Raw genomic sequence first — 19,580 nt, forward strand, 5'->3', positions numbered from 1 at the left:
GCACTGCTATAGTGTAGCCCGCAGTGGTACTCAGCCTCGTTCTAGGGCTGGGCCCCTGTGAGGGTCAGGGAAGCTTTGCCCCCAAGGAGGGAGCCTAAGAACCATGCGGAGGTCCAGGAGTGTTTGCTATTTGTGTTGAAAACCAGTGTCCCGGGGGCTTGTCCAAGCTTCTGATAGAACAGTATTGATAGTGAGCATCGATAACTGCTCCAGTGCTGGAGCCACAGGTGAGAGTGACTGTCCCTCCTGGGGACCAGTCAGTGAGGGCTCCCGAGTCACCACAGCCTGAGAACTGGTCCCTGCAATGAAAACAGACACATGTTAGGAATGAAGAATAAAGGCAGAGGGATCCCTCCAAAGTCTGACCTCTGAAATCTCCATGAACCTGGGTAGTGGGTGAGGAGGGGGAAGAGGAAGAGAGGAGTCCAGGTCATGGAGTGGACTTTCCAAAGGTCCCTGGCCTTACAGCTGGTGCTAGTCTCTGGGTTGTCTCTTTTATCTCCTCCACAGCTCAGGAGTCAAGGGTACGTTTGGTGTTACGTTATTACATTATGCAAATATGAACTCCATTTGGTACTGGGTCCTCAGCCCTACTCGTAGATTTCCTACAAAGAGGATGTCTGGGGTGGTTAAGAGCTCTGAATTTGACCCTTCGGAGGAGGCAGCTGCTGTCACCTCTAACTCAGGCCAGTGGGCATGGGTGCAGGGCCCGTTCAGTTGGAACCATTTCAGTTACTTTCAGGCCTTGGCAGCTTTGAGCAGGCACACAGAGCCCCCTGGTGGCATCCTTAAGAGTCTGTTCATGGCGGTGAGAATCCTGTAGAGGGAACCTGTTCTTGCTTTCAAGAAGCAAGTGAATAATAAATAAATGTCACCCACTCTTGAGTCTCTCCAGAGAATCTTCCTTTTCAGTTTCATCTGTTGTATTTTTCAGTTCTATAAATTCCATTTGTTTTGATGACATCTATTTCAAGTCTGTATTTCTGTCTTTTCCCTTTGTTCCAAGAGTATTTGTAGCTGCTCATCAAATGAATATTATGATTGTTGCCTAAAAACATCTGTCCCATAACTTCAGCATGTGAGTCGTTTCAGTGTTGGTGACAGTAGATTCTCCTTTCTCATTCAAGGTTTGGTCTTCCTGGTTCTTGACATGACAGGTGATATTTTTTACTAGATCCTGGATATTTGGGATATTATATCATGGGATGTTGGGTCCCTAATTATCTTCCTTCAATCATTCGATCCTCTCATTGAGGTGCAACAGGATCTCAGGGGTTCTATGTCAGTTTCCCAGTGGCCTCAGAGGATGTGGAGTGCTCATCCCCACTGCTGTGCTGCTGACTTTGTCCTGGAAAAAGTGGGGCATTGATTGTCACCTCCCAGTTCTCATCAGGTCGGGAGTGGGACAAGCTCCCTGCCGACCCCAGGGAGGGTCACACAGGTCTGAATGGAGCTGCTTTGCTGCCTAGGATCAATGCTTAGCAGCTCACTGGGCCCCATACCCTCACTGGCACCAGGGAGGGGAGTGGTCAACTGCAGGGCCAGCTCCCCTGCTTCCCATCCCCTTATTAGTGTGTTAATGTCAGGTGGGAGTCCACAATAAGCTCCTCACTGGCACCATGGTCACCAGCAGGGGTACAGGAGTGCTGACCAGTTCTGCCTTGTAGCACCACATTCAGTCTCCCTGCCGAGGGATGGGGTTAAAGTGAGCTCCCCCAGGACCTGGTAAAATCATGGATGGAGGAGAACCGGAGTTCTAACTAGGATATATTTTAATTCTTTTTTATTCCCCATGTGTGTGTTGAAACTTTTATTCTGTAATAATTTTATATTTACGGAAAAAATGCAAAGATTCAGAGATCTCTCAATACCTTTCGCCCAGATTATTCTAATGAAAACATCGTGCATAACCATGGCATATTTAGTAAAACAAAAAGTGAACAGTGGTCCAATGATATTAATGAAACTGCAGACTTTATCCAGATCTCACAAGTCTCTGTTATTTTTATCTTTATTTTTATTTTTTGCCACTAATGTCATTCTTTGTTCCAGGGTCCACTCCAACTAACCACATGGCATTTATTCATCCTGACATACTGAAATCCTCCAATGTGTAAGGTTTTCGATCTTTCTTTGTTTTCCTGAATTTGGGAATTTTGCCTAAATGCCCACCCCAACATCACAACTGAAAGCTCAGGTACCCAGCAAAGGTTCCAAGACAGCTCGATGCCTAAAATTCTTCTTTGGCCTGTGTCCTCACATAGCATCTCACATCCTAGTGCCTTGTCTCGGGACACAGCCTCAGCCAGCCCTGAGCACAGGAGCCTGAAAGAGAAGGGAGGGTCTCTGCTCTGAACCCTGCAGGAACAGAGTCCATACTGTGGAGGACTGTCTACCTCCTGGGATGGTCCTCAGGCCCTGACCAACAAGAAACCTAAAAAAATTGTTAGCTGTCATAAAGAGAAAAAAAAAGCCAGCTCAAAAGGCTCTGATTTTTACAACTTGGATCACTAGGCAAAGTTTCTGTGTCATCGTGGGTTTTTTGTTGTCTTGGTTTTTGTTTCTCCAGAGGTCACATAGGATGCATAGGAAACTGTTAGGAAGGACATTGTGACCCACAAGCTACTTCCAAGTACGGTCAGTGTGTATTCAAGTTATTTTAAATTGCAAGAGAGTCAGTCAGTGTCCGGGGTCCTGAGCAGGCTGAGATATCTGCCCCACTTTCCCATGTGTGTGTCCCTATGAGCAGCACTGCTGTGTCAGATCTGACAGTAACAATTACCCTCGTCCTAAAGCTGGAGCCCAGAGATGAGCAGAACCCCAGCATTGGCTGAGGCATCTTTGGATCCAGAGAAGTGACTGGGGACCCCAGAGCCCTGGTATCTATATGTTCTGAGTAATAGTACAGGAGATACTAGGGAGGGCTCCTTGACTTCTGCTGGTACCATAGCATGCTATAGCTGCCAACAATGAATCCACTGCTCAGGGTGCAGGTGAGTCTGGCTGTTGTTCCCGGAGATGCAGACAGGGAGGGCGGCTGGGTCAGCACAGGCTGGGACAGGGAACCTGCAAACACAGACACTCATGGGTGATAGGGTAGAGACCAGGGTAGAGTTTTTCAGGATCTGAGCCACAGGGTCAGACACCAGCTGGAGGACTTCCCTGTGTCCCTGAGGCCTGTCCCTACCTGTGCAGTGGGAGAGGAGCACGAGGAGGACAGGAGTCCAAGCCATGGTGACACAGGCCCTGGTATCACAGTGGAATGGGCTGCCCCAGGCCTTCTTTTCTCCTCCACCCCCTGCACAGGAGGGGCAGTCCATGCAAATGGGGTCTATCCACTGACTGTCCAATTCTCCCTGAGTCCTGGTGCTGGAGCTCAGCTCACACCACACACTGAGCAGGATGGAGGTTGGCTTCACCCCTGGGGAGAGCCCAGGGAGGAAGCACCTGCTGACACAACATACAGATCCCTTCTCAGGGCACAAGCCAGGCCAGAGAGGACACAGCTGCTGAGTCCCCATCAGGGAGCACAGGGCCCAGCCCCCACCAGGCTCCTTTGAGTGTATGTTCCTCACTTAGTAGCTGTGTAGGGACCACAGGTCAGTCCCACAGCACCTCCTGCTGGTCCTGGGGTACTCATCTGGCCATGGCCCAAAGCTCTGAGTCCTGCTGATTTCTGCAGCTCACCAAGTGCCTGTGTGTTCACACATCAGTGGTCTGATCCATTGAAGGTGTGGCCCATAGTGCTGCCACTATGCTTACCCCTGTAGCATGTTTCACTCTCGGGGGTACTGGCTTGTGGGAGATGCAAACATTTACCTAAATTAAAACTTAAGTTGCTGGCACCCAGAGAAGATGAACTACATCTGTCATATCCCTCCCTTGGTATGTGATTTAGAATATGCATGTTTTGAGTATTTTAAAACTCCTTTGCATTAAAACAATGGATTCCAACTACTCTCTCATGAATTGAGTTCTTCAGTGAATTTCATCATCTTACTAATTTACAAAGTAAAGGAAAAGCAATGGATTTATCTTTGATGAAGTACAATTTATCATTTTTTAATTGTATAGGTTGTGCTGTTGGTGTCTTGTCTAAACATGTTTATACAAACCTTAGATCCTGAAGATTTTCTCCCATGTGTTCTTCTAAACATTTATAGCTTTATGTTATACATTATGTCTATGATGCATTTAGTGAATTTTTTTATAAGGTGAGAATTTTAGGTGAAATTCATTTCTCCCTGTGGATATCCAATAGTTCTGTGGCTGTCTCTCCAGAAGGCCATCTTTCCTCCCCTGAAAGACTTTTGTTGCAACTTTGTCAAAAGTACTTATCAAGAGGTGCCTGGGTGGATCAGTTGGTTGAGCCTCCAACTTCAGCTCAGGTCATGATCTCACGGCTCATGGGTCTAAGCCCTGCATCGGGCTCTGTGCTGACAGTTCAGAGCCTGGAGCCTGCTTTCAGATTCTGTGTCTCGTTCTCTCTCTGCTTTTCCCCAACTTGTGCACACACACACTCTCTCTCTCAAAAATAAATAAACCTTAAAAAAATAAAAAAAAATACTTACCCATAGTTTCATGGGTCTGTTTCTGGGTTTTCTGTTCTGTTACATTGACCAATGTGTCTATCCTTCCATCCATGCCACTCTGTCTTGTTGTGATAGGGGCTGAATTTAACTTTTATACAATTCAGGAAGAATTGGCATCTATACTATACTGAGTCTTCTAATCCATGAACAGAATATGTCTCTCCATTGTTTTAGATCCACTTTGATTACTTTGATTACACGTACCAGGATTGTCCAGATTTCAGCATCCATGGCCTGTATGTGTTTTGTTAAATATGCACCAGAAGATTTCATTGTTGAGTGGTTTTAGTGGTATTTTAATTCAGTTTTCACATGTTTATTGCAAGTATGTACATCTAAATGATCTTTCTATGTTGATCTTGTAATATGACCTTCCTGAAATTACTTATTTTTCCTCAAATTTATATTTATATAAATATTTGTAGCTTTCTTTGTGTTTTCTCTTGTAGACCATTCTCGTCCCTGAAAATAGGGACAATGTCTCTTGTTAGTCTGTATGTCTCTCATTATTTTTCTTGCCTTATGGTTCTGTCAGGCACATCCAGTCCTCAGTTGAACAGCAGTGTTGAGACTGGACATGATTGCCTTGGTCTCTACCCGAAGAGAAAATCTTTTAGTGATTCATCTTCATGTGTTTAGCTATTGGAATTTTATAGTTTTCTTTATTAAGCTGAGGGTGTGCTCCTCTAGTTTTCATTCTCTGCGAATATTTATCGTATTCATTTAGTCATTCTCATCTATTATTATGAATAGGTTTTGAATTGTGTCATATGCTTTTTCCATATTGATTGATAAGATCATGAGATTTTTCTCCTTTAGTCTGTTAATACAGGAGATTGCATTGATTGGTTTTTGAATATAAAACAGGACTTGCATCCCTGAAATAAACTCTATTTGGTCATGACATATACTTCTTATTATAGTATATATAACTGAATTCTATTTTCTAATATTTTCTTAAGAATGGAGGGATATTCCATTTGTTTGTTTTGTGCCAGGAAGCTGTTGGCACCAGGTATAAGCTGAAAAATTTAAATTCATTACCTTAGCCAAATCCTGCATTTTGTTCCATAAGCAAGGAATATGTAGTCATGTATTCAAGTTTTCTTTCATTTCTCTTACAGTGTTTTATAGTTTTCCATGTATGTCTTCCAATTTTTCTAAATATATCCTTAAGAATTTCAAAATTACGTCATTATAAATGGCATTATTTTTAGTTTTAAGTGTTGATGGTTTATTGCTTCTTTATAGACTACCATTCAGTTCTGCATGTTGGTTTTGTAACCTGAAACCCATATTGAAACAGACCAGAAGCGTCTGTGAGCTGCCACTAGAACCAGAACTGGAATCAACATCTTTTGGCCTCTAACATATCTTCTGAGGAATTTTTATCTCTGTGCAAGCAAGTTTGCCTTTGAAAACATGAACACGGTCAGAATAAGTTATCAGTCTAAAAATTTAGGGGCACCTGGGTGGCTCAGTCGGTTGAGTGCCTGACTTCGGCTCAGGTCATGATCTTGTGGTTCGTGAGTTCAAGCCCTGCATCGAGCTCTGTGCTGACAGCTCGGAGCCAGGAGCCTGCTTCGGATTCTGTGTCTCCCTCTCTCTGCCCCTCCCCTGCTCATACTCTGTCTCTCTCTGTCTCAAAAATAAATAAAAAAACATTAAAAAAACATTTAAAAAGGAATTACATATGGTAGAAGGCAGGCATAGGCCCTAAAAGGCTTCTGTTGGAGCTGGCCCACAGACTGGTGAGTTCCATGTTTTCATCAGACTGACATCTGTTTGGACAAACTCTGCTGTGGGTTACAGGCTGTTGTTAAGAGGACACCATGGAAGCCAAAGCTACAAAAGTAGTGGCACAGGTCAACACTTAAAAGCTGTTTTAGTGCTTGCCGTCTCAAGAAGTCTCCTGTGTTAGTGTAAATTGGTCCAGGAACAGGTTAGATTGACACTAGGTCATCTACCAACCTCAAGAAACTTCTGTGCAATGAGGTACACCGTAAAGCACCAAACAGTCCACAGGGCATATCCCTCCTAAGTATTGGAATGGTATAAGAGTATAAGTATAAGAGACCTAAGTATAAGAGACCAAGGCTTAGCCAGAAGAAAAATAGGATGATGATTCTTCTTTCTTTTTGTTCTATGTCCTTAAAGGGTTGGTTTGTGACCAATGAGAACATTCCTTCTGGTGTCCATCATCCAGAGGTTGCTCTTACTGGGGTGCACCTTGGTGGCCAGTCAAACAGACTGGGGATACCCCCTCCCATCTCTCTCTGTCTCTCTGTCTATCTGTCTCTGTCTCTCTGCCATGCCGGCTCTCAGGGGAGTTTGCCGTAAGACCTTGCAGCTCATAGAAACCTTTGTCATCTCAACCCTCATTGCTTGTTAGTACTGGAAATTTCCATTCCTGTATCACCTGCCTGGTGTCATGGATTAGTGGGTCTGTGACTGGAGGCATATCAAGATTTTTTGGGAGATTGGACATAGCATAATCACTACATCATCCTTACTGCCATTACAATGAAGGCCTTTGCTTTCTTAGATTAACTTGAGTAAACTTTTGGATCCTGGGGCTGCATCAGCTATCCTCTCTCTGGATGCCTCTTTTGTCTTTGGTTAAGCCATTACAAGGTTTGTTGGTTTGAATTGCTATTAATAGATCCTACTTATCAATGTGATGTTGTCAGGGCAGATCCGAAGACCCAGAGGATGCCCCTCAGACCAGCCAGCCAAGAGGATCCTTGGCTTTGAGAGGATGGAAATCAAACGTGGGCCAAAGGAGGTGAAAGCAGAGTTTATTGACGATATAAAGAGAGCAGATACAGATGGAGTGAGTGTTTGAGAGACTCAGAAAGGAAAAGAGGAAGTCTTATGTTCGTTTGGGGGTCTGGTTTTTTTTTTTATTGGGGTTGGTGGTCTGGTGCACATGTCCTCTCATCCAGGAACTAGTTAGGTAGTCTGGAATGTGCATATGATAGCTCCCTCTGGTTATTCTCAACTGGACCTTCCTTAGAAGTTACCTAGTCTAGAGAAACCATTAACCCCTTGTCCCTGACAAGGAGGATATATGCTATTTGCAGTACAAGGCATGTGTAGAGTGGTTCTGGAAAGAATAGAAGCCTAAAAAGAAGCAAAGGAAAAAAAAAAAAACCCAGCTTTTTCTCTGATGAGGTCCCTTCAATTTCTCTGCCTAAAATGGCCAGACAATGGATCTTTAATTTGGCTACATTTAAAAGAAAAATTTTCTTTATAGAGAACTCTCAATTCTCTTATTAGTAAAACATTAACCTTACGGACTTCCTTGGCAAGAAAATAATAATAATAATAATAATAATAATAATAATTATAATTATAATTATAATAAAAACAAGAAAACAAAAACCAGAAATTAAACTTAAGACCAAAGTAAATGTTCACATGTAATGTAAATCCCCCTTCCTAAGACCCAGTCTCATCTTCCCGTTTCAATCACTTTTCCCTACAAGATTTACAGGGAGCACTCAAGACTAATCTCTAGGTTCAAAGTATACAAATTGCCTTGTAAATGCTGAAAGCCAGGAAATAAATTTAACAAAAGCACCAGAGACTGGGAAGAAGGCTCCCTTTGCTCCTCCCTTCCAGGGTTCTGTAACCAGGCTCTTCCAGCCTCAGGCATTGCTATATGTCCTTTGGTGGTGCATCCTAGACCCTCCACCACAAAAAGCCTTTTTTCCCCCTGGAAAACAGCTGATATTTTTAGTTATAAAGTCTTTTTACCTCTACTTTTACAAGATCATCCAAATTTAGAGAGTAGCTAAAATGCTTATTTGACTATTTACAACTACCCCTTCACAGAGAAAACAGAGGACCAAAACTTATCCTAGGCTCTCCTCCAAATGATCTGTGAATGGCTAAAGGGACTAATACAAGCCAAGGTTAAAGTGTATAGTCAGAAAAAAAGTTTTTGTTAATGTACTTTATGCAGACTTTTCAAAAGCATAAATCTTTAAAAAATTTTTTTAAAACATTTTTATTTATTATTGAGAGACAAAGACAGAGCATGAGCAGGGGAGGGGCAGAGGGAGAGGGAGACACAGAATCTGAAGCAGGTTCCAGGCTCTGAGCTGTCAGCACAGAGCCCGACGCGGGGCTCAAACTCACAAACCTCGAGATCATGACCTGAGCCGACATCAGACCTTAACCCGACTGAGCCACCCAGGCACCCCTCAAAAGCATAAATCTTTTGATGCTCCTTTTAGTAAATGTCTCCCTCCTATGAAAAAGCAAATTTAGTTAAAAGTGGGTGGGGCAGTCCCTTGATATTCAGGCTAGAATCCATTTTTTTGGGGGGAGCTAGAAACAACTGTCCTTGTCTTACAAATCTCTACAAAACCAGAAATGCAACTCTAGAAACAAGCAGAACCCACCCATCCTAACCAATCCCCAAACTTTGCCTATTCCTCTCAAAACATTTGTGGATATTATTTAAGATCAGGTTATTATTTTTTTTAATATGAAATTTATTGTCAAATTGGTTTCCATACAACACCCAGTGCTCATCCCAACAGGTGCCCTCTAAGATCAGGTTATTGAAACTAAATGTTTCTGTAGTTAAGAAAAATAAGATAAATTTTAAGCAGCAATTATTCTGAAACTTGTAAAAATTTGCATTTTTCTCTATCCCTTGAAATTATAAATTTTATCATATCTTTCAAATATAAACACAACCCACAATCTTGTGATACTAGAGAAAGAATGAATGAAAGAAAGAAAGTAAGAAAGAAAGAAACAAGTCTTTAAAAAATATATATAAACCTCTAAAAAGGCTCTTTTGACCAGAACTCTGATAGCAGAGTTGCTCCAAATCTCCTCCTTAGAGAAAACTCACATACTCTCTCTGTGCTTTTGTGATGTAAATTGTTTACCCTTTTCTAGGATCTAGGAGCCATTCCTTGAAATGCAAATTTCATTGATTTTCAATGAAGATAATTTTCAAATAAGATAAAATAATGAAACATTAAATACTGACCATAGTTTATCTACTTTTGTCTTGTTACAGAGAAACTAGGGGTAAATCTAGGTCTGTCAGGAACAAGTATGTTTTATTAATAGATTGAGTATTAAAGGCACATGTTTGTAGAAATTATAAAATATGATCATAAATGTGCCAATCTAAAGAATTCTGATGTAATAGTTCACAATTTGTTACTGATGGGGTTTTGGGGTGATGGTGGGAGTTTGGAGCCAATGGCCAAGAAAGAACTCTTGAAGACGTCTTTAGTGCAAAAAGGTGGTTTTATTAAAGCATGGGGACAGGATGTGGGCAGAAAGAGCTGCACTGGGATTGTGAAAAGTGACTGATTATATACCTTCAGGTTGGGAGGGGGTTAGGAACAGCCTAAGTCTCTCAGGAATTTTGGAAACAAGGTTTCCAGGAGCTTGAGGGGCTGTTTTTAGGAAAATGTCATTTATTAATGCTTAGTAAAACCTCAGTCATGAGATCCTTCAGATGTATATTGGGTGCCATATGCTTGGGGTATAATTGCCAACATATACTTGGGGGTTTAAGATAAAGGAGGTTTGCAAAGGAATTTTTATGTGTTTAAGGAGACTCACAGGATTCTGGGGGATCAGAATAATGTTAAGCCAAGATTCCCTTTTGCCCCTAGCAAAGTGTCATCATCCAGGCAGCTGCTGCTGCTAGCGGAAGGTCATGCTTCCTGTTTCAAGGACTTGTCAATGGGCTGTAGGCAGTAAGGGAATTTGATTTTTCATTTGCCTTTGTTCTGCACATCACCATGGCAAGCACTTAACCCCCCTTACATCTTGATGAGGATGATATAACATTGATAAGATTGTCTTTTCTTTGTTCTTAGGCAGCCAGGAATGCCTGAGGAATATCACACATATTTCATGGGGCGGGGGTGGGGGTGGGGGGGTGGCACTGTTAGCCTGTGCTTGGCCCTCAGCTTGCCTTATGGTCCCTCATCAATTAGTACTTAGTTTTCACTAGAAATTAAAGTTTCTAAGAATTAAGAATTCTACTAAATGTAATTAAGACTACTGGAAATAACAAGGGGAATAACTCTATGTGAGGAGAGAAAGACACGTGTTTTTGGAAAAAAAAAGAAAGAGAGAGAAATAAACATACATTTTTGTTGAGGGGGGGGGAGGTGGTTTTAACCTAAGGTAAGATTAGTTATTCAAAAAGGAAAACAAAGGACAAAATGTGAATGCAGGAAAGAAAGTCTTTAAAAGGTTTATGGGAAAGGAATCTGTGGAAAGACATTTTATATAGTCAATACTGGCTAAGATTAGGATCAATTTTAAGTGAGTAAAGAAGCTCTCTTGAACTATTAGTCTGCTCTTAATAAGAAATTATAAATAGAAGTTTTTCTTTACCTTTGAATTTATGTGCAGAAGAAAAAAATAAAAACCAAAAACTGAATCTCATTATTAAAAGTGCTAAATTTTTGGGGCACCTGGGTGGCTCAGTCAGTTAAGCGTCCGACTTCAGCTCAGGTCGCGATCTCGCGGTCCGTGAGTTCGAGCCCTGCGTCGGGCTCTGGGCTGATGGCTCAGAGCCTGGAGCCTGCTTCCGATTCTGTGTCTCCCTCTCTCTCTGACCCTCCCCCGTTCATGCTCTGTCTCTCTCTGTCTCAAAAATAAATAAACTTAAAAAAAATTTTTAAAAAAAGTGCTAAATTTTGTTCACAATTATTTAACCTTCTGTATTTGCCTTTGGATTTTTTTTTTGTCACTTTGCTTAAGTGGATAGTTAAATATTGTTTCATAACAGTTTGTGATCCTATTTAATCTAATGTTCAAACCTTTTGATATTTTTTGACATACTTCCCAAAATCGAATTCTAAAATGAAGAAGGTCCCTGGAATACTTCAAAGATTTTATGAAAAATTATAGTAATTAGACTTTCTTGGTATGTTAAATTACATGGGAAGGATTGCCATATAAGTGATACTAAAACCTCTTATATTATTTAGATTTTTGGATATTTTATTAAAATAAATGTTTTGGAGTGTCTGGTGGCTCAGTCAGTTAAGTGAACTACTCTTGATTTTGGCTCAGGTCATGATCTCATGGTCTGTGAGTTTGAGCCCTGAATCAGGCTCTGTACTGACAGTGCAGAGTCTGCTTCAGATTCTCTCTCTCCCTCTCTCTCTGTGCCTCCCCTGCTTGCACACGCACACACACACACACACACACTCTCTCTCTCTCTCTCTCTCTCTCTCTCTCTCTTTCTCTACATAAATAAACTTAAAATTTTAAAAATAATAAATGTTTTAAAAACTGCATGAAATTCCTAGAACTCTTCTATCCTGCTATGTTATTACCTTGAAGTGCTGTGTGTCACAAAAATAAGAAAATTTCCTTGTTAATCGTATCATAATAAACTCAAGTCAGATCTAACACATGGCCATTTTTAAGTGTTTTATCATTACAGACATCTTTTTACTCAGATTCGTTTATACAAGCTTCCTGCAAATGTGCTTCATCTTAAGTGAGATTTGTGGAAGGAATTCTGAGGACAAATTCTGATAACTTGAAGATCATAAAACTAAACTAGATAAATATTTCCAGAGCTAGTGGGAAAACTGGATTAAGCAGAACAAGGGTTAATAATATAGGAATAAATTTAACCAAGGAGGTAAAAGATCTGTACTATGGAAACTATAAAACAACGATGAAAGAAAATGAAGATGACACATCCAGTGGAATGATATTCCATGCTCATAGACTGGGAGAAAAATATTGTGAAAATGTCCATACTACTCAAAGCAATGTACAGATTTAATGCAATTCTTATCAAACTACCAACAATGTTTTTCTCAGAAATAGAACAAATAATCCTAAAATTTGTATGGAACCACAAAAGACCCCAAATAGCTAAATCAATCTTGAGGCAAAAGAACAAAGCTGGAGGAATCACAACCCAAATTTCAAGATATACTACAAAGCTGTAGTAATCAAAACAGTATGGCACAAAAATAGATACACAGATCAATGGAACAGAATAGAGTCTAGAAATAAACCCATTATTATGTGGTCAATTAATCTTCAACAATGGAGGCAAGAATATGCAGTGGGAAAAAGACAATCTCTTCAACAAATTGTGTTAGGAACACTGGACAGCTCAATGCAAAAGAAAGAAACTGGATCATTTTCTTATACCATACATAACATTAAACTCAAAATGGATTAAAGACCTAAATGTGAGACCTGAAACCATAAAAATCCTAGAAGGAGCATAGGCAGTCATTTCTCTGAATCAGAGATAGCAACATTTTTCCAGATATATCTCCGGAGGCAAGGGAAACAACAACAAAAATAAACTATTGGAACTATATCAAAATAAAAAGCTTCTGTGGTGATCAAAAAGAATGAAATCTTGCCATTTGCAACAACATGGATGGAACTAGAGTGTATTATGCTAAAGGAAATTCGTCAGAGAAAGACAAATATCATATGGCTTCACTCATATGTGGAATTTAAGATACAAAACAGATGAACATCAAGGAAGGGAAGCAAAAACAATATAAAAACAGGGAGGGGGACAAATCAAAAAAGAATCTTAAATACAGAGAACAAACAGGGTTGCTGGAAGGGTTGTGGTTGGGCGGGGAGGGGCTAAATGGATAAGAGGCATTAAGGAGGATACTTGTTGGGATGAGCACCGTGTGTTATATGTAAGTGATGAATCACTAAATTCTACTCCTGAAATCATTATTACACTATATGTTAACTAACTTGGATGTAGATTAAAAAAATAAATTAATTAAAAACAAACCAAACCAAACCAAACAAAAAAAGCTTCTTTGCAGAAAAGGAAACAATCAACAAAACTTAAAGACAACCTAAGGAATGGGAGAAGATATTTGCAAATGATATATCTGATGAAGGGTTAGTGCCCAATATATATAAAGAAATTATACAACTCAACACCAAAAAACCAACTAATCCAATTAAAACATGGGCAGAACATGAACAGACATTTCTCCAAAGAAGACACAGAAATGGCCAATAAACACATGACAAGATGCTCAATGTCACTAATCATCAGGCAAATACATATCAAAACCACAATATCACCCTATACCTGTCAGAATGGTTAATATTCAAAAACACAAGAAACAACAAGTGTTGGTGAGGATGTGAAAAAGGAGCCACTGCTGATGAGAATGCAGACTGGTACAACCACTGTGGAAAACAGTATGGAGGTTCTTTTATTCTTCAGATAAAATTATGAGGGGTGCCTGCTGGCTTAGTTGGTGTAGCATGTGACTCTTGATCTCAGAGTGGTAAGTTTGAGCTCCACATTGTGTATACAGATTACTTAAAAATAAAATCTTAAAAAATAATATAAAATATGATACCATCCAGTAATTCCACTACTGGCTATTTACCCAAGGAATATGAAAACACTAATTCAAAAAGATATATACACTCCTATGTTTACTGCAGTATTATTTACAATAACTGAATTATGGAAGCAGCCCAAGTATGTAGCAATAGATGAATGAGTAAAGAAAAAGTTGTGTATAAAAAAAAAGGAAAAGTGGTGTATATATACAATGAATATTACTCAGCCATAAAAAGAATCTCGTCATTTGCAACAACATGGATGGATCCAAAGGTATCATGCTAAGTGAAATAAATCAATCAGAGAAAGATAAGTACCATATGATTTCACTAATATGTGGATATTAAAAAACAAAACAAATTAACAAAGAAAAAAGAAACAAACAAAAAAACAAGACTCTTAAATATAGAGAACAAACTGGTGGTTACCAGAGGGGAAGTGGGTGGTAGGGATGAGTGAAAGGTGGTGGGGATTAAGAGTGCACTTATCATGATGAGCACTGAGTAATGTATAGAATTATTGAATCACTATATTGTACACCTGTAACTAATATAACACTGTATGTTAATTATACTGGAATTAAAAATTTAAAAATAAAAATAAATGATACTATTGGACTGAATAAACTAAGATAATTACAATTTTTATGACTTTTCTTAAAACATTACAGACTCAAAAAGACTTTGTTTTTATAGATTTAATAGAACTTTTTATCTTAAGCTGACTTACAGCAATTTGATCAAATATACCTTTGTGAACAAATTAAAACATCTATCTTTTCTCCCTGCTTGATCTCTCCAAAATCCAGAAACTCTCAGTAAATATGCTTATATTTTTATGGCAATATATTTATTTGCATTAATTCAATAAGAATCTGTTCTTGTAACAGGGCACAATAGCAAACATTGATTATATTACCAAGGTTTTGCTGGAATGTCACATTTGAGAGAGGCATACATAGACTCGAATATGATCAGACAGCTTTAAGGAACTAACGTTAACTTATGGAGCCAATAAAGCCCTTGGAAATATTAGCCTGCACAGGGATCCCAGCAGCATCACCGAGTAAAGAAGGTCACTTCCTGGCAGGTGCAGGAAACTCAGGATATTTTGAGAACCTCAAGAAGAGAGGAATTCATCCAAATCTATGGGTATCACAGAGGAAGTCTGATGGCAAGAATTTGGCTTGGCTTTTGGCCTTAAGAGGCTGTTATAAGTTCCATCTAGAGATTCCTCATAAAAGTTCTAGCAAAGCAGGTTTTAAAGAACTTACATGGTTAACAACCTTTCTTGTTGGAATTATGTAAATAATCAGGCCATTTTTAAAAAAATCTAGACTCATTTTGCAAACACATTATTATTAATTTGGCTATCCTTAGTAAAAATGGGGTTGATTATAGAGAAAAATATGCTTCAGTAACACACCTTTGTAGATACTAAATTTTACAATTGATCATTATAAACTGGACTAGATCCTGGATTCTTCTAGTGTCTCCTAATGCCTGGCTACAACACTTCAAGGTAAAATTTTTTATTTTTCTCTCAGTTTCTGACAACTGGAATCATTTGATAAACCAAACTTCCCTTTATTCCTGAAGCCCTGCAAAATGAATAGAAATGACTTGATGTAAACTTCAGAGAAATCCCCACAAAAGCTCATGTATAGACAATCTTCCTGCCTGTTGCTCTGTGGGCACCTCAAGAAGGTCACTAGAGACATCAAAACTGCCACCAGGGAAATCCTTCACATCACCACTGCCTGACCTATGCCATCTGAAGATGCTTCCAGTCCGACATCTAGATATCTCATTGGTAGAATTCAGGACTCAAGGTACTGGGTTTATAATTTGTTCCAACCATTAACCTACATTTTTCCTTTGTTTCCATAAGAGTGCTGCTTATCAGTTACCTGATTGCTTGCCCAATATGGGCCTAGCTTTGAGAGCCTCCTTTGAGAGCATCACCGCCTCCTGAAATGAGTTTAACTGAACTGACCTATTGTCAGATTAAGAGACTGGTTCCACAAGAGGTAACAATCTACCTGCTCAACTTCGAATGTGTGAGACTTCAGAGGTGTTTCAGAGGAGGCAACTGTAGGGGTTGAGGTCGGGTTGCCCCAAGATGGGCCCTTTTCTCATGTGGATTATTTTGAGCTGAAGTTAATCTGAGACACTTTGAGGTCAAGAGAAATGTTGGCCCTTCCTTTATCTACATAGAAGAATCCAAATTGGATGGCCTTTCCAGAATAAGTTAAATAAATATATCTGAGTAACCCATCTATATGGCAGGGCAAACAATTGTTTACCAAACATTTACTCTTTTTCATCTTCCTGTGAATTGCATTCCTTCCCTTTGAGGCCCTAGACCCCTAACCCTTCTCCTTAGTTAGAATGACATACATGTCTCTTTTTTCCTGACACTCTTTGGAATTTCTATGTATGAGTGGATTCCCTGAATGTATGCTAATAAGTTTGATTTTCTCCTCTTTATCTGTCTCTTATCAATTTGGTTCTTAGTCCAGCTAGAAGGATCTTTGAGGGGACAGGACATTCTTGTTCGCCGACAGTAATAAAGGGAATACAATAGTATACAATAGATAGGAAAAGACTCAGATTCTTCCTTTATAAGTATTTATTCTTATTAATGCCCTGGGGCATGTGCACTTGGGCTCTATTACCTCATGCATGTGTGCTCTTAGGACACCTGTGCTGTCTTAGGCTGCAGCATAATCTGTGTGTCACTGCTTCCTCCTCAAGGGCAGGTCTCACCACAGAGAAGTCTGCCTTACAGGGGCCTCCACAGAAGCTTCTCAATAAAAGAGGCTTGGAGACAAGGTCTGTGGACCTAGGGGTTTTTGTCTCACTTCCTCCTTATCTGAGTCACCATGAGTAACAGTAGCTGCTCCCACTGCCATGATATGTAGCACAGTAATAGTTAGCCTCGTCCTCAGGCTGCGGCCCAGGGATGAGCAGAAGCCCCGCATTGGCCGAGGCATCTTTGGACCCAGAGAAGTGGCTTGGGACCCCCGAGCCCTGGTGCTTATTTGAATCTGAGTAGAACCTCAGCAGATGCCGGGGAGAACTCCCCAGTTTCTGCTGGAACCAGTATATGTGGTAGCCGCCAACACCGAAGCCACTGCTCAGTGTACAGGTGAGTCTGGCTGTTCCCCGAGATGCAGAAAGGGAGACGGCTGGGTCAGCACAGGCTGGGACAGGGAACCTGATACTCATAAGTAATGGAACAAGGACAAGAGGATAGTTTCCCAGGGTCTCGGCCAGAGGGGCTGACACAAACTAGAGGGCTGCCCTGTGTCCCTGAAGCTTGTCCTTACCGGCCGAGTAAGACAGGAGCACATGGAGGACAGGAGTCCAGGCCGTGGTGATACAGCACTTAGTCCCCACAGTGGGCTGGGCTGCCCCAGGCCTCCTTTTCTCCTCTACCCTCTGCCACAAGAGGGACTGTCCATGCAAATAGGTGACAGTGACAGTCCAGCCTCTCCTTGAACCCTGGTGCTGGAGCTCAGCTCACACCACACACTGAGGAGGATGGAGGTTGGTTTCAGCCCTGAGGACAGCCCTGGGGAGAGCCCTGAGACAGCACACAGGGTCCCTGAGCAGAGGCCACCAGTCAAGCAGTCAGGTGTTGAGTACACAGCTCTGGTCTCACCCATGTGGCTCAGACATGTGCCCACAATGCCCCCGCTGGCCCCAGTACAGGTTGCACTGCGTGTGAAAGGCAATGTCAGCATCCTGCCTGGGCGAGGGGCAGGCTAGGTCTGGCCAGCCCAGGCCTGGTTTCCACCACCCCCTCCTCAAAAATGAGAGGGATCCCCCCACCCCCACTCGAGCCCCTCACTAGGCCGCAACCTTCTCACCACTATGTACCCCTTAGATCCCTAGAATGGTCTCAGGTGTTGAGTTAGGGACCCTCACTCATGGGTTTTCATTAGTGGGGCTGGGGAGCCCTGTGACCTGGAGATGTGTCCTGCTGTCAGCACAGCAGAAAGAAAGAGGCCCTGGACCAGCCACATCCCATCGTTTGAAAAGATGGAGAAGTTCCTTCTCCCCCTGACCCCATTTTCCATTAGAGGCATGTTCATATTCCTGGTCTCACCTTGTATTCTTCTCCTGTACATCCCTGGTGGGGTTGCAGGGGTTCCATCAACAAAGACCATGGACGAAGGGATTGAGAAGAGGCTGCTCTGCATGGACAGAAAGACAGAGGTCAGCTCCCTGGGACACATATCTCAACACAGCTGTTTCAGGAGGACCTGGGGCTGGAACCCTGACCTGAAGGTGAATGGGTCTCCATGAAGAGGGCAGAGCTTAGGGTGGAGCTGGGACCTGGTGGGAGGAGAGACTGAGGAATAAATCCAGGGGGTGAGGTCTGGGGGTCCCAGGTGACCCCAAAAGTGCGCTTTGAGTGGCTAAGCTGAGGCTAAGTGACAGAAAAGAGGGGTTTCACAAAGTCCTGTTTCCATAGGGACCCTCACATCAGAAGATGACATGGACCACCCATTAGACTGGAAAATACTTTGGTAGTGGGGTGTCCTGAGGAGGTATTCTAGGAGAGGCCTGGGGACCCACACAGCTGCCTCTGTCTGTCCCTAGCACCTACCTTCTCAAGGAAAATATTCAGAAAACTTTTCTACTTCTCTCTCTCTCTCTCTCTCTCTCTCTCTCAAACACATAGAGAATTGTCAAGTGAATCAGTGGTGATGGGCATGTGTACTATGACATTTCATACCATGAATGATACTGACTTTGTTGTAAACATGGTAACTGTCTCATTTTGTCCTAAAACTTCCAAGTGTCCCATAAATTCTGTGTGTGGTCATTCCCCTTCCTGTGACTAATTTTCTTGAACAAATCATAAAAATGTGTGTGACTGGGTGTCTATTTCTTACCAAAGACACACATCTTACATTTTTGGGGTTATCTAAAATATAACATTAAAAATAATTATATATAGGTATATGTCATGTAACATATAATTATTCACCGACCCATTCACCACAACAGAAATGCACTGTGAAAATATCGTGATATGTTTTTCTTAATTTCTCAGTGAAGAAGCACCTTTCATACACACAATGACAGAGAGATGGCTCGTGAGTCCATAGAGACAGAGGACACTAAGTACAGAGACTTAGCTGCACGCAGAAAAGAAGTATGTAATATCCATAATGATGAGAAGCATTTATATACATTCATAATTCTATTCTTGCATAAATATGACTAAATTTAAACTTCTAATAATGCTCCTTTTTATTAAGTGTACAATATTATTTTAATAGATTATTCTATTATTAAATAATTATTAAATAATTATGTTAATTATATAACATTAATTATTTTAAAAGTTTATTTATTTATTTTGAGATGGGAGGCGGGAAGCAGAGAGAAAGAGGGAGAGACAATCCCAGGAATGTTGCACACTGCCAGTGCAGAGCCTGATGTGGGGCTTGAATCCATGAACCGTGAGATCATGACCTGTGCCGAAACGAAAGGTCAGATCCTTAACCAACTGAACCACCCAGGCACTCCTTATCACTGATATTTTGTACCCTTTGCTCTTTTTGATTTAACCTGGAACAAATTATAAATTGTTTTAGAAGTGTCAAATGA

General features: G+C 41.0%; 3 protein-coding genes and 1 gene segment (V, D, J or C); all 4 read right to left on the reverse strand.

The window, feature by feature from the left end:
- The window catches only part of LOC102968706 (immunoglobulin lambda-1 light chain), a 718,086-nt gene that overhangs the window by 433,023 nt on the left and 265,483 nt on the right, over positions 1 to 19,580 (reverse strand). The window lies entirely within an intron of this gene.
- LOC122232563 overlaps positions 1 to 19,580 on the reverse strand; it is a 1,057,381-nt gene that overhangs the window by 415,014 nt on the left and 622,787 nt on the right.
- The window catches only part of LOC122232564 (immunoglobulin lambda-1 light chain-like), a 586,739-nt gene that overhangs the window by 404,986 nt on the left and 162,173 nt on the right, over positions 1 to 19,580 (reverse strand). The gene's annotated exons all lie outside the window — the stretch shown is intronic.
- LOC102959445 (immunoglobulin lambda-1 light chain-like) overlaps positions 1 to 19,580 on the reverse strand; it is a 480,152-nt gene that overhangs the window by 391,565 nt on the left and 69,007 nt on the right. The window lies entirely within an intron of this gene.

Source organism: Panthera tigris, chromosome D3 (assembly GCF_018350195.1).
Source record: "Panthera tigris isolate Pti1 chromosome D3, P.tigris_Pti1_mat1.1, whole genome shotgun sequence".
NCBI lineage: Eukaryota > Metazoa > Chordata > Mammalia > Carnivora > Felidae > Panthera > Panthera tigris.